Raw genomic sequence first — 12990 nt, 5'->3', positions numbered from 1 at the left:
CAGACAGAAAGGCTTTTGGAGGATGGTAATGAGGAGCCATAAATGCTTTGCTAGTACAGTTCATACATTCCTTGTATCCCCAGCTTCCTTCGTGAGCTAATTACTATTCAGGCTCATGTTTTGGTTTCTGAGCAGTTGGGAAACTTGTTGGAAGGTGTATGCTGAAGCTACACTGTCTCATTATGTGACTTGCTTCCTCAGTTGGAAAAATCATCTCTGACAAGCCACTTTCCTGGGTGCAGAGCTCAAAAGACGCCAAGAGGCTTGGGGCTCGATGAAAGGTATTTGATGCCAATTGCATTTGACATATGCGGGTTTGATATGTTCCTGGCTTCTAAGTGATGCCAAAAATGCAGTTTATGAGAATAATATAAAGGCAGAGGACAGAGATCTAACCTCCTTCAGATAATTGCTCTGAGTTGTTGCAAGGTGACCTTCATCCCCACACAGACAGCTTGTTGGTGAGAGTGCAAAAACATTTATCTCTCCCAATTTTCCGTGGGCACATCAAAAACAGCCTGTGCTGCTAAAAAAAGCCATCTCTGACCCTGTGTCTGCTGTGCAGGTGGGTGAGATGGTGGCCTTTATCCAGGCACATAGGAGCTGTCCTCTGGCTTCCCAAAGAGTCACTGTCTGGGTGGCTTCCTAATCCCCTTGGTAAAACCAAAAATTTGGTTTGTAAGGAGAGAGACCTGCAGCATGAAACCTTCCAAAGGTGTAAATCCAGCTCTCCTGTCAGCCTTGTCCTTCTGTCAGGCAGCTGTCTGGGGTCTGGGCACTGACAAACAGGTGCTGGTGGCCACCACAGATCCCTTTTCCTCAAACAAACAGGGATGGAGGCTGTGAGAGGTGGATCCTGCAGAGCCCCACTCCTGAGTGCACCCCCTTTCAGAGGGGTGATTCCCCCAGCTGAGTGCTGAATTGCCCTGGTTATAATTAAACTCCAGGTGAGGCAGGGCACAACAACATGAAAGCACTGGGTGCCTGTGTGCTGAGCTGGGACAGACACACAGCACCAGCAAGGGCTCCATTTCCCTGGCCTGCCAGCCCCCAGGGCTGAGGAAACACTCTGGAAAAGGCATGGAAGCGGACATTGGATCTACCTAATTCCATAATGTCATTTGTCTGCTCAGGAGACATCTTCCCTGCCTGCCCTGTGCCAGCAGCACCCTGCCAAACATTCAGGGCAGAGCACATGATCCCAAAACCATTGCCCAATGTGATCCCAAAACCATTGCCTGACATGATCCCAAAACCATTGCCATGCCTACAAGGGACAGGGAAGGATCCCCAGCTCTCTCCTGCCTGCAGGGCTCCATCCTCCTGGGCAGCCAGCAGAGCTCAGTCCCTGTTGTCACTGTGAAACGTAAACTTTAAGGAATTTAGAGATTTTAGAGGAGCTAAGATTTTAGTTAGAAATAAGCCTTACTAGAGTTAATTAAAATAATAATAATAAATGAGTAGGACTTGATGAAGTTAGGAGTTAGTAGTTAACTAATAATTGATTGCTTGTCAGCACAATGTTTATTTAGCTGGGTTTATAATGAAGAATACACAAACTGACAAATTGCTTTTAAGAAATAAGACAATTGTGGGCCTCCTCTGTTCTGAAACAAATTGAGCACAAGGAATGGGAGTTCTACCAAGAGTTCATTTGTCATATTTGCATTGAAAAGGTAGAAAGGTCAGAAGGAGGAAGACTTCATTTACTTCCTCATTTTGGGACCCCTCCCTATGAAAAGGACCACTGACCCATCTCAAGGAACAAACTAGGCATGCTTAATAACTTTTGGAGTGATTAGCATACCAAGCGGGGAATGGGATGTACCAAAATTATGAACATGTATTTGTATTTTGGGTATTCAATGCTTGTATGGATAAAAGGACTCTGTAATCACCTGGACGCTGTGGTGTGGATCTGGGAGCCATCCCACACACAATAAACACACACTTTCTAACTTTAAACTGCTAGAGAGTTTTTGTCCGTCACAGTTGGATATCGGTACTAGATCAATATCCATATTTTTTAATAAATCAACTGGAGGGCTGGCTGCCACTTCAGCACCTCTCCTGCTCTGAGGAGAACCATGCAGGGAGCTTGAACCACCCTGGTGACAGCTCTCCAGCTGGGAGAGCAGCCTTGGGAATGTCCTGAGGAACTGGCATTGCCTGTTTCCACATCCCAGTCCCTCCCTGCTGAATTTGCCCTGCTGATTCCTCAGTTGCCTCCTCTCACAGCCCCTCCTGGGGCACCTGTGCCAGGGCAGGCTCAATCCCATGCTGGCAGGAGAGGACAGTGCCCAGCAATCACTCTTAAACTTTCTTCTGTGGCAGGAAAAGTGATCTCATCCCTTAGGATGAGGCCGAGGAAGGCCAAGGGCTCTGAGTTTGTATTGCCCACGCTGACCCAGCTGGGTGGACAGCTGGCACAGGCTGGGGCAGCACACAGAATCCTCCTGCCTGAATATTTGGATATTCCCCAAGAATTTTGCTCCAAGGTAAAAAAAAAAAAAAGAGCTTTTCACACCAAGATCCTTAATGTAGAAATGAACAGGAAAAACAAGCTTCTCTTTTAGTGATTCACTTTCCTTGCTGTCACAGCAGCACAGAGCCACAAGTGAGGAATATTTAATGATGTCCTGTCTGGGCTGGGCAGCACTGAGAGCCCCAGAGCCACTCATCAGCACCAGGGGGGAAGAGAGACTGAGTCTGTGCCTGCCTCTGCTCACTGAGCATTTCCATAGGTGTTTTCCTTCTTCCAACACTCCAAGAGTGACCTCACCTCTCCCCAAATGTCATCAGCTGCAGTTTGCTCTCAGCAAATTGCTTTGCTGCTTAATGAGGGCAATTTCCATGCTTGCTTAGATTTTGCATCTCTTACTGTAGGGGCCAGAATTAATCTACCCTTCCTTTGGGAAGAAAATACCTCCTGTACTTCCTCTGGGAAGAATATTTTCTGTCCTCCAGCTGTCCCTGCTCACCCAGAGCTGCCTGCTGAAAGCCCATCTTACCCTGGTGAGATGCAATTGTTCCCAGAAAAGACACAGCGAGTTTAAAGATGCCTTTGAAGCCTAGTTCACTCAAGAACTTTGGAAAATTGCTGCCCTAAATCTCACAGCTGGAAGTTATGGATGAAGTCTGGATGTGGCTGGGATGGACCCACAGCTGCTTTTTAAAGCAAAGTGTAAATAGCACGGCACTCTTCAGAATCAAGCCCTGTACATGCCAGAAGTGGTACTGCATTCCAGGGATATTTTACTAAAATCTCCAGAACAGGAAATCTCTATTTTCTACAATAAAATTAAAAATTCTAGCCTGTTTTTACAAGCTGCAATTCCCAGCTATTCAAATTCATGTCTTTTACCCATCATTGCAGTACTTTATTGAAAATGTGTATACTTGTAAATGCTGTATATCATCCAACTGCTCAGATTTGGTTTGGGCTAGAAATTACATGTGCACATAATAAGACATAATCCTGGTTTGAGAGATGCAGACAGATAAATGGTAGGGTACAAAACTCCAAAGTGGAACTGCTACATACATTTTATTTATTTCACACGGGTCCTCCAGGAGCAACCCAGCTGGAAATGCAAACATCAAACCTCTAGATGACTTTGGAAAACACAGGCCAAAGAGAATGAGCAATTTGCCACAGACACACAGGGAATTTGCAGGAGCACCAAGAATGGGAGCAAGATATCTGAAGTGAAATTTAAAATGCTTGTCCTAACACTCTCCCTGGTACAACACTACACTGCTGATTCTCTGCTTTCTTCCTTAGGTATCTCATTCCAGCTTCTTTAATGTCTTTTAATAACATTAAAAAGAAAGCAGGTGCTTCTATTTATGAGTAGGAAACTTAGAAGTTCACAAGAACAAAAAAAACAATGTGTGTTCCCAGGCACAGTAAGATTTCTGAGCAAGCCTTTTTTATTATTCAATTTAAACACAAGTAAAATATATAGCTGTTTCAGATTTGGTTCCTCTCTGAAACATGCCTTGTAAAACAATGTTTCTCTCCCCCTGTAATTCTGACTCCACAACACCAGTTTTATTTGCCAGGCCTGGCAAACAATGATCTATCCATCCATGTCATGCATATTATGTCAAATTTATTACGACAGCTATCCAGCATATTTCCTGTCAGGGTTTCATTCTTCCTACAGATTCTGCAAATGAGCAACAGTTTTAGTTACAAATGTCTCCCCATGAGGCAGCACTCCTGACAATAGAGCAGAACTTACTGTGTTTCTTGCAGAATTGTGACACCCATACAACCAATCATTGTGACACACTGCTGAGGAACACAGTTCTGCTCTGTGGTTGATATATTCCCAACTCAAAATGAACAGGAAGGATACTGGGAGTCATTCAAACCTTGATTAGTACTTGACTGGGTCACTCATACATCTTCATGCCCCAACAGGAGAAGACAACCCAAAAAATCAGCTGCACACGGCCAAAGACCTGAACCTTGGGAGAAGTTTGACCACAGGACAAGGGATGTTTGTGGAAACATGAATATCAATCATGGAGCAAACCATGGAGCAGAGAGAGCTGCAAGGTGTTCCTGACAAATGGTGGCAGTGCTAATGAGTGTCTGGAGTAAACGATTCTGTTCCCTTTTGTTGGAAATCACTGAGAGCTTTGTTAGCTCTGGCCACCAAAGCTTTAGCACCTGCTGAGAGTGAGACTCACTGACTCACATGCAGGTAGATAAATGAACTGGGGTTCATTTGGACAGGAAAATGCCTTGTCTGGTTCTTCCCATCTGGGGAAGCATCCAGTGCCAGTGGAACTTCATAGAAAATGAAATTCAGTCCCCGCTTTGCAAATTTTCATCTAGGAAACACTACAGAGACAAGCTCTGAGCTGCATCAGAAATAAAAGAACCGTCCCAGCAGCCCCCAACAACACTTACAGTCTTCTCCTTCCTGCTCACAGCAATTCTTCCCTTTCTGTGCCCAGGAAACCCAGCCACGGTCTCACTTCTCCTTTGGTTTTGCCTGCAGAGGAGCCTGGAGCCAGCCCTGGCCACTCCTCTCTGCTGAAGGCTGCTGGACAGCTTTGCCCAGGCACCAGGCAAGGCAAGAAATGCTTGGGAAAAGCTGGTTGTGCTTTTGCAGGAGGATTTCCCCATCCTTTCAACACAGCAAACCTCCATGCAAATTGTACCAACCCTGGAATTTCTGTTGGCAGAGGTTCAGCAGGGAGCTGCATGCTTGGGAGCATTATTGTCCATTCCAGACTCTGCTGCTCTGACAATCTGTGTCTCACAAAGAGCACAGAAATGCTGCATTATCAGCATCAGAGCCAAAGAGGATTAATGTGATTAGTCATAAATGGTCTGAGAAAAACTCATTTTGGAGTTTAGAGGAGTTCTGTTGGAGAACTGGCAAGTGCAAAGATATTGAACATCCAGTAACCATTTAACCTAGTGTGCCAACATTATTCTGCTTTGGAAGTTTATACCAGCAACTGAAAAAAGCTAGATTTAAATAGCTGTCAGAGAAAATGAAAAGGCTTCACAGCTCTAAAGATCTGAAGAAAAAAAATGCAACCACTAAGGGTATTTTTTAAATCATGGAAAAATGACATTGAATAAGCTAACAATGGTGAATTTCATACAGCAGTAAATAGGAATATCACTCTTCAGTCCTGGGTTTTACAAAAGAAACCAATGTCACTTGGCAGATAGCAAACTGAGGTACAAAGAAATAGAAAGGGGTTTTGTCCTGGTACCTCAGGAGAGCAGCTGGGAGCCAGGAACAAAGGGCAGGTGTGGGCAGGACCCCAGTGCCTCTCCTGTGAGCAGCACTGCCCATCCACACAGCTCTGCAGCTGCTGCTGCTGCTCAGGAGCACAGCAGAGCCCAGGGCTGAAGGGGATGAAGAGGATGAAGAGGATGAGCCCCTCCCCTGCCATGGCATGGGGTGAGCCCCCAGCTCTGGTCCCACTCCCTCCCTCCCTCCTCAGAGCCAGCCTGCAGGGTCAGCCACGCCAGGCTGACACTGGCCAACCCAGCCACAGGGCAGCAGTGATGTTATCTCCCAAATCCCAGCCCTCTCAGGACCTGGAGCAGATGTTCAGCTCACTGGGTAGTCCCTGAGCCCTGTGGATGTGCTTTGAGGGATGCCAGAGCACACAGAGTGGGCACAGCTTAAACTGTGGAGAGGACTCCTGTTGCTATTCTGTTGGGTACACAGAAGCTTGGTAAGTTTAAAAGAGAAAAATACTCAATTTTATTTCTGACTTAGCAATACTTAGAATTCTAAAAGTGGCAGTGGATTGGAGGATGAAATTGCCACCTCTCCAACCACACTGGTCAAACAAACAGTCCATCAGTTTTCTCCTCCCATGCAAAACAATCATTATTTACATGAACAGCGTGTGGGAACTCCAGTAGAAATACATAAACATTATCAGAAGGCTAAAGAAGTTTTATGAGAACTTTAAAACTTTCAAAAGAACTACAAAAGAAAACACTTTTAAAAATCAGGGCAACAGACTCCCACCAGGTCTGATCAGCCAGCACTAAGGCTGAGGTGCAGAATCAGCTCTCCAGCAAAACCAGCACCAGGGTCCAATCCTGCAGCAGCAGTGCTGGGTGACAGCTCTGAGAACCAGGTCCAGGGGGACAAGGAGCTCTCCCAGGCTGGTGTGAGCAATAAACTCCTCTGCAGGTCCCAGTTACATACAGCTGGAAGTAGGTGAAAGTCAAATAAACCTCTCAGAGGTAAAAAAGAGCTAAAAACACCCCATCAGCACCTAACTTCTCCCTTCCATCTCTGCTTACAGCAAAGCTCATGCTGAAGTGGTTTCCTGCTGTGGGATGTGTTTGCAGAACCCTCAGGAGCCATTGATCACTTCCAGGGGTAAACAACCTTGTTTTTCACCAAGAACAGAATGCATGGATGCAGAGCTGCAGGCTGGGAGTTACAGGGTTTTGCAGCCAGCAAATTCAGGGAATAACTCCAGTATAAAATTAAAAAGAAAAAATAAAAAAGGAAAGAAAAATGTTGACTCCACCTCTCTCTGAACTCTCTTGAAACCCAACAGCTTCTTGTCCAGTACAGGACACAGAGCAGCTTCCAAAATGTCACAATTCATGCATCCAAAGTCTTTTTATCGAAACAAAACAACGATAGCAAAAAATTCCAGGGAAGAAACAAGCATTGGCTGTACCACAGGAAAATTCAGGTTTTGTCATGTGAATCAATCAAAACCAGGACATTATTCCTTTGGTTTCAGAATAAACTGTTATTTCCTAACTTTCAGTGAATAACATCCATTCCAAATGGTCATTTATCTTCAAGAGCAAAAATAAGTCTTCAACCACAGTACTTCAAGTGCAGATTATTGTCCTCAGAGGGGGAAAAAAAACAAGTCTCTTTTCCAGTAACCTGTGAGTAAAACAATTTGCTTCCTAATCCCAGAAAGGACTCCACTGAGCAGAAAGCTACCTGTGGCTGCCAGATCATGGATTTCAGGTGGTTTAAGGCTGGGTTTTTTGGTTTTGGTTGGTTAGTTGTTTTTTGGTTGGTTGTTTTTTTGGGTTTTGTTGGTGTTACATTTAATTTTGTGGTCTCTAAATGTGGTGGTAGGTAAAAGATCAACATTTCTAATTTAAACCCCCATTAATGGAAAATTAAGTAATTCCAGGGCCAGGAATGACTATTAATTTTCTGAATATAACCAGGATAATTCAAAATATTCTCCGTTTCTGAAACAATGGAGAATTCTTGGCTCTTCACAGGATTTGCCTCTAATGCTCTTTTGTTTTTTTTCTTTTTATTATTTTTTTTTATTTCTCCAGGTTTTTTTTTGTTTTTGTTTTTGTTTTTTTTTTATATATTTCCAAGACTGACAAACATTTCCCAGAGTATGAGAGCTACAGGAAATCAAGGCCAAGGAAAATCCATTAAATCCATGTTTTCATATAGATTTTTTTTTCCTTTAGCTTCAGTGAAAGCAGCAGATTGACCTCTCTCTTTAGCAACCACCGTGTATTTAAGAGACCATCAGGAATTTAACAAGCCAAGTGCTTTATTTATCCCATAATTAAAAGCTGCCCTTCCCCACTCCCTTGAACACATAATTTTTTTTTCAAAATACATATCAAGATGTTATTTTCTCTTAAATCTCCTTTAAACTGTCCCCATCTGTCCCTGGGTGCAAGTCTCTCACACCCTGGGGAAAGGCTGTAGCTATACTTTGGTTATCCCTTGGTACATCAAAATTGCAATGTGTTTGAACAGCAAAACACTGATTTTCTGTTTCACATGGAAATTGGAACCTGTGCTATTGGAAATTGGAAACACAGCATTATGGGCAGGAACCTGGCTGACTTTTCTTCCTGTTGGTGCCACCTCCCCCTTTCTCTTATGGAGGTGGGGAAAATAAAGAGATAAGAAAAAAAAAAGAGTCCAAAAAAAAGTAAAAAGAGGAAAAAAATTCTCAGGTTTCTTGAAATAGAGTCTGCCTTGCTTTGGGCTGGTTTTGATTGGCTTCTGTATAATTAGCTCTTGCTCACAGCTTCTGTGATAATTGTACTCTATTAATTGAGCATATATTGTACTCCATGCAGTAAGCAAGTGATGAAGCTGTCAGTATTTTGTTAGCTATTACACTGCCTGATTCTTATGGGCTGTTTGATATTAGTAACAAATTAGCCAATTTATACGTCATAAATAAGATTCAAAAGCCCTGCTTTATCAACTGGAGAGAAAAATACTGTTAGCTTGGTTGACAAAATGCTTGTACTAAGATTCCAAGTGCCTTTTGGCAGGAATTCATCAGAGCAGATGTATTCCTTCTATCAGGCACCATTTGGTTCAATTATTCTTAATGTTTAATGGCAGAATAATTGAACCAAATGGTAATATATACCCCCATAAAATACTTTCATCAAATGCTTTAATTGCTGGATCTCTATAACTGCAGTGCCTGAGAACTTTATTCTGCTTATTGACACCTGACAGACTACGATGTAAATACATTACTTTAATAAATCTCTTGATGAGCTTTGTCAGAGGTGAGCATGAAACCCATGCAAACAGGTTTTCCACTGGTAGATGGGCTGGGAACTGGAACAAACAGGGGGAAAAGCAAAGTGCCCCAAAATTTCTTCCTCCCAATCCCAGGCACGCCTGAGCAGCCACCCTGCAGGAGGAAGGATGAGGGTGGCCATGCCTGTTCTGTGCTTTCAAAACCTATTCCAGACATCTTCCCCCTTTCTAGGGAGCATCTTGGTCTAAATGGCAAGGCAGTTCCTTGTTTTCCACTTACCAGGCATTTAAATGCTTGTGCTCAAAAAGTTCTTCCTTGGGCTGAATCTGCCAACACCCACAAGAGTTGTGACAGCAATAACGTGGGGTCTGGCCCACACTCCATGAAATTGGCAGAGGCTGAGGATGGAAAGGATGGCTCAACACACTCCTGACCCTCCCTTGGCAATCTGGAATGCCCAGACAAAAGCAACAGGAGGATGGGTGAGCAGGGGGGAGATTCGGAGCCAGGGGAGAAATTGCAGGGAGGGGGTAGATGATTGTTTGCACTCCCTGCTGGATGCAGGGAAGAAAACATCTGTAACTGGAATGATCATAATAGGAAGGAATGGCTTGCAGGTCAGGGGGAAGACTTAAAAAGCAGAAGGGGATCTCTGGCTCCCCAAGGCACTGCCTGGCTCCAGTGTTGTATTTTTGGCTACTGTTGGTGCAATGGTGGTCACAGAGCAGGGCTCCTCACTGCCAGGTAAAGGATGTGACAATCCAGGTACTGTGCATCCAAAAATGGCCAGGAGACAGTGAGGAGATGAAACCACCTTCTCCCTGCTTCTGGGAAACTCCCAGGCTATCAATAGCAACAGAATTCAATACTAAGCTGAGGTAAGGGAAAAGTACAGAAATGCCTGCCAGTGTTACAGGTCCATGTCCTGATCTCCACACCACTAAGATCAATGCAGGTACTGGTCCTGGACACGCCTGTGCAGGCAGGTGCCATCCCAGTTTGTGCCAAAACAGAGAGTGCCCAGGAGGACAGAGCAGCAGAGAAAAAAGCAAAAAATGTGAGTTCCTCCCAGGTCCCCAAAGAGCCCCAATCTGCTGAGACACCTGCTTTAACTGCAGCCACTGAGCAAACACAAACACGGTGCAAAATCCCTTGTGAAGAATTCTGCTGGGCTTCTCAGAGGATTAAACAGAGCAGAAGGAATGGGGAAAAGATGCATTTTGAAAGATTCTCAATTAGTTTCTAATTGCTGGCATCCAGCCAGTCAGGAGATGCAGGGATGGGAGGGGAACCAAGGGGTCAGAGAAGTTGCTCCCAGACCAGAGTTCCCCCAGTGCCAGCAGATCAGAACACCAGGGCTGCAAGGACAGCCTTCACCTTGCACTCCTATTTGTGCTTTAGACCTGAGAAATTAAAGATTACACTATTGTGGACCTATTGACTATTCTGGTTTTACCAGTCTTTCAGTCTTTTTTTTTTTTTTTTTTTTTCCTCATTCTGGGTAAAAACAGAATTGAATGAAGATTGAAGGGGTGAAGTCTGTGGAAAAATCCTACCCACTGAAGTCTTCATCATTCATCATGGTATGGCATTTAGGTACACTACAAGAAAAAGCCCCTTCCAGTACCTGAAGGAGGCTACAGGAAAGATAAATGTGACTGTTCATCAGGAAGTGTAGGTTTTAAGAGAAAGGTGGTAAATTTGGATCAGATATTGGGAAAAAAATTGTTCCCTGTGAGGGTGGTGAGGCCCTGGCACAGGTTGTCCAGAGAAGCTGTGGCTGCCCCATCCCTGAAAGTGTTCAAGGCCAGGCTGGATGATGCTTTGAGCAACCTGGGATAATGGAAGGTGGTTGGCAGGGAAGGTTTGACTAGATGATCTTTAAAGGTCTTTTCCAAGCCAAATAATTTTGTGATTCTGTGAATGGGAATTATTGCGAACTATTAAAGCAGCACCTGCTCTTGAATTGCTAAATTAATGTTTCATTGTAGTTCACATATCCTGCGTTAGGGATGGGGATCTTGGGACATCCTAGAGACACTGCACAGCTCTCTCTGATGGCTGGAAGTGATACAGGTTCTTTCTGAACCACCTGCTTTTAATCCCCATCATAGCACGGAGTGTGTGGGGTTCTGTTACACCAGTAACAGGCAGCAGAGCAAAAGGAACTCTACATACAAGTCCTGCAAACGTGCTTTCCTGCTGTTGCTGCATTTTCAGGTCTTTGAAAGATCTGGAAACAACCAGAGAAGAACTTGAAAAAGCCCAAACTGAATTGTGAAACCTGGAAATCAGTTATTGGGAGGAGGCACTGCTCTGGCATAACCCTCTGTGTCCTTTCCAAGGGAGCCTTATCACATGGAGATGGGAATTTCCCAACATGAAAATCCAATACAGGTGTCATGAAGAACAAGCCAGGTTCAGGAGATGGAGCATGACAGTGAGAATCCTTCAGGTTTGAGAGCAGAAATTTCTGCAATGAATATAATCCAGATGATAGTGGGGGGGAAGGGGGGGAATCAAGATGAATTTATTAAGGAAATCAGTAGGATTGAAGCTCTAGGACTGAGTTGGGCACATGGAGAACTGACAGTCAACTGTTCTGCTGTTGCCCTCAACAGTTTTGTCCTGATGAGGAAGCACTCAGCATTCTCAACACTGGAATGAGAGCAGCAGTGTCCTGCTCCCACCATGGTAAACACAGAAAAAAGATTCATTCTTTTGCAAGTGACATTCTGCACATCTGAGAACATTTACTTTCTGCTCTGAGTATTCTCTGAAGTGAATGTAAGGATGACTGACAGATGTTCAGTGGACAAGCTGTGCACAAGGTGTGTTATGTCAAGCATTCCACCAGGGCTACACGACAATAGAGGTGGAAAATTAAATGCAAAATAATGTATTGCTCCATTTTCCCTGTGTTTTGCACATACTTGTTTAGAGCACAGCTCAAAAGGGATTAACATCTTCGTATGGCATTCCTCCTGCTGTACAATATGGGAAAACCACTTGGGAAAACAGCAGAAAAAGCCTCTGGCACTGAGGGCTTTCCAGCACTTCAGGAATGCAAGATCTAGGCTGAGCACTGCTAATCAATGAAGCCGAACTTCAGTGAATGCACAGGATCAAGAAAGTCCAAGAGAAATAATGGGAGTTTGTCTGACCTTGTATTAATACTGGATTCTTTGGGCAAGCCCTAATAATTTCTTTTGACATCAGAAAGGAATGCTCCAACCAGAATTCCTAAAAGGCCTCTTTTCCCATGTCTGCCTCAAAAATGGAAAAATACAAAAGGGGCAGAGAAAAAATCACCCCACCAACTTTTCCTTTCACTGTAAGGAAAAAATAGAGGGACGAGTCCACAGCTCATCCTGCCCAAACATCTCCAGGAGCTCCTTGCACAGAGCTGCCAAGACCAAATCACTTCATTCAGGGGCAAGTCAGGACATCCTAACAACCTATGCAGGGTCAGGGGATTTTAGGCCTGACAAAGAAAATATTTCCACCTTCCCAGTAAAAAGTCTGAGCTTGTCTGTGCAGGAGGGAGGGAGGACAGTGCTGCTCTGCATTCAGCACGCCATGCCCATCTCCCCAGTGCAGGTGGCAGAGGGGGGATGAGCCCTTGGGTGCTGGGTGCCAGCACTGCTGGGCTCCTGCTGGAGGGCAGCAGTGCCCCCACAGCTGCAGGGGGTTCTTTGCTCAGCTCTGGCTCCCCTCCAGCCCGGGATATTCCAGCAGTGGGGTTCAGCCCCACGCTGCTGCCAGTCCCCTTTGAATGAGGGCTCTGGTCCCACGCTGCCTGGCCACAAGGTTGGTTTTGGGGGTCAGCAGCCAGGCAGGGCAGGGCAGCAAAGGCCATTTGTGCTGCCCTCCAGGTCAGCTCTTAATGGAAGCTCAGGGAAGCTGGTAGAGGGATTGAGCTGCTGAGTGCTGGCCGTGCTCCACCACAGAGCCAAAGAGAGCAGTGCCCCTGAACAG

General features: G+C 44.8%; 1 long non-coding RNA gene across 1 annotated transcript in view; it reads right to left on the bottom strand.

Annotated features, from left to right (window-relative positions):
* Positions 1-12644, bottom strand: part of LOC146766235 (uncharacterized) — an 81978-nt gene extending 69334 nt beyond the window's left edge. The window contains exon 1 of the long non-coding RNA XR_014958107.1: positions 4925-12644. This is a non-coding gene — a long non-coding RNA (uncharacterized LOC146766235). The remainder of the gene's footprint in view (positions 1-4924) is intronic.
* Positions 12645-12990: the final 346 nt, after the last annotated feature.

Source organism: Lonchura striata, chromosome 12 (genome assembly GCF_050655825.1).
Source record: "Lonchura striata isolate lonStrDom1 chromosome 12, ASM5065582v1, whole genome shotgun sequence".
NCBI classification, from domain to species: domain Eukaryota; kingdom Metazoa; phylum Chordata; class Aves; order Passeriformes; family Estrildidae; genus Lonchura; species Lonchura striata.
Note: the sequence above shows the minus strand (reverse complement) of the source record. Positions and strands in the feature narration are given on the sequence as shown.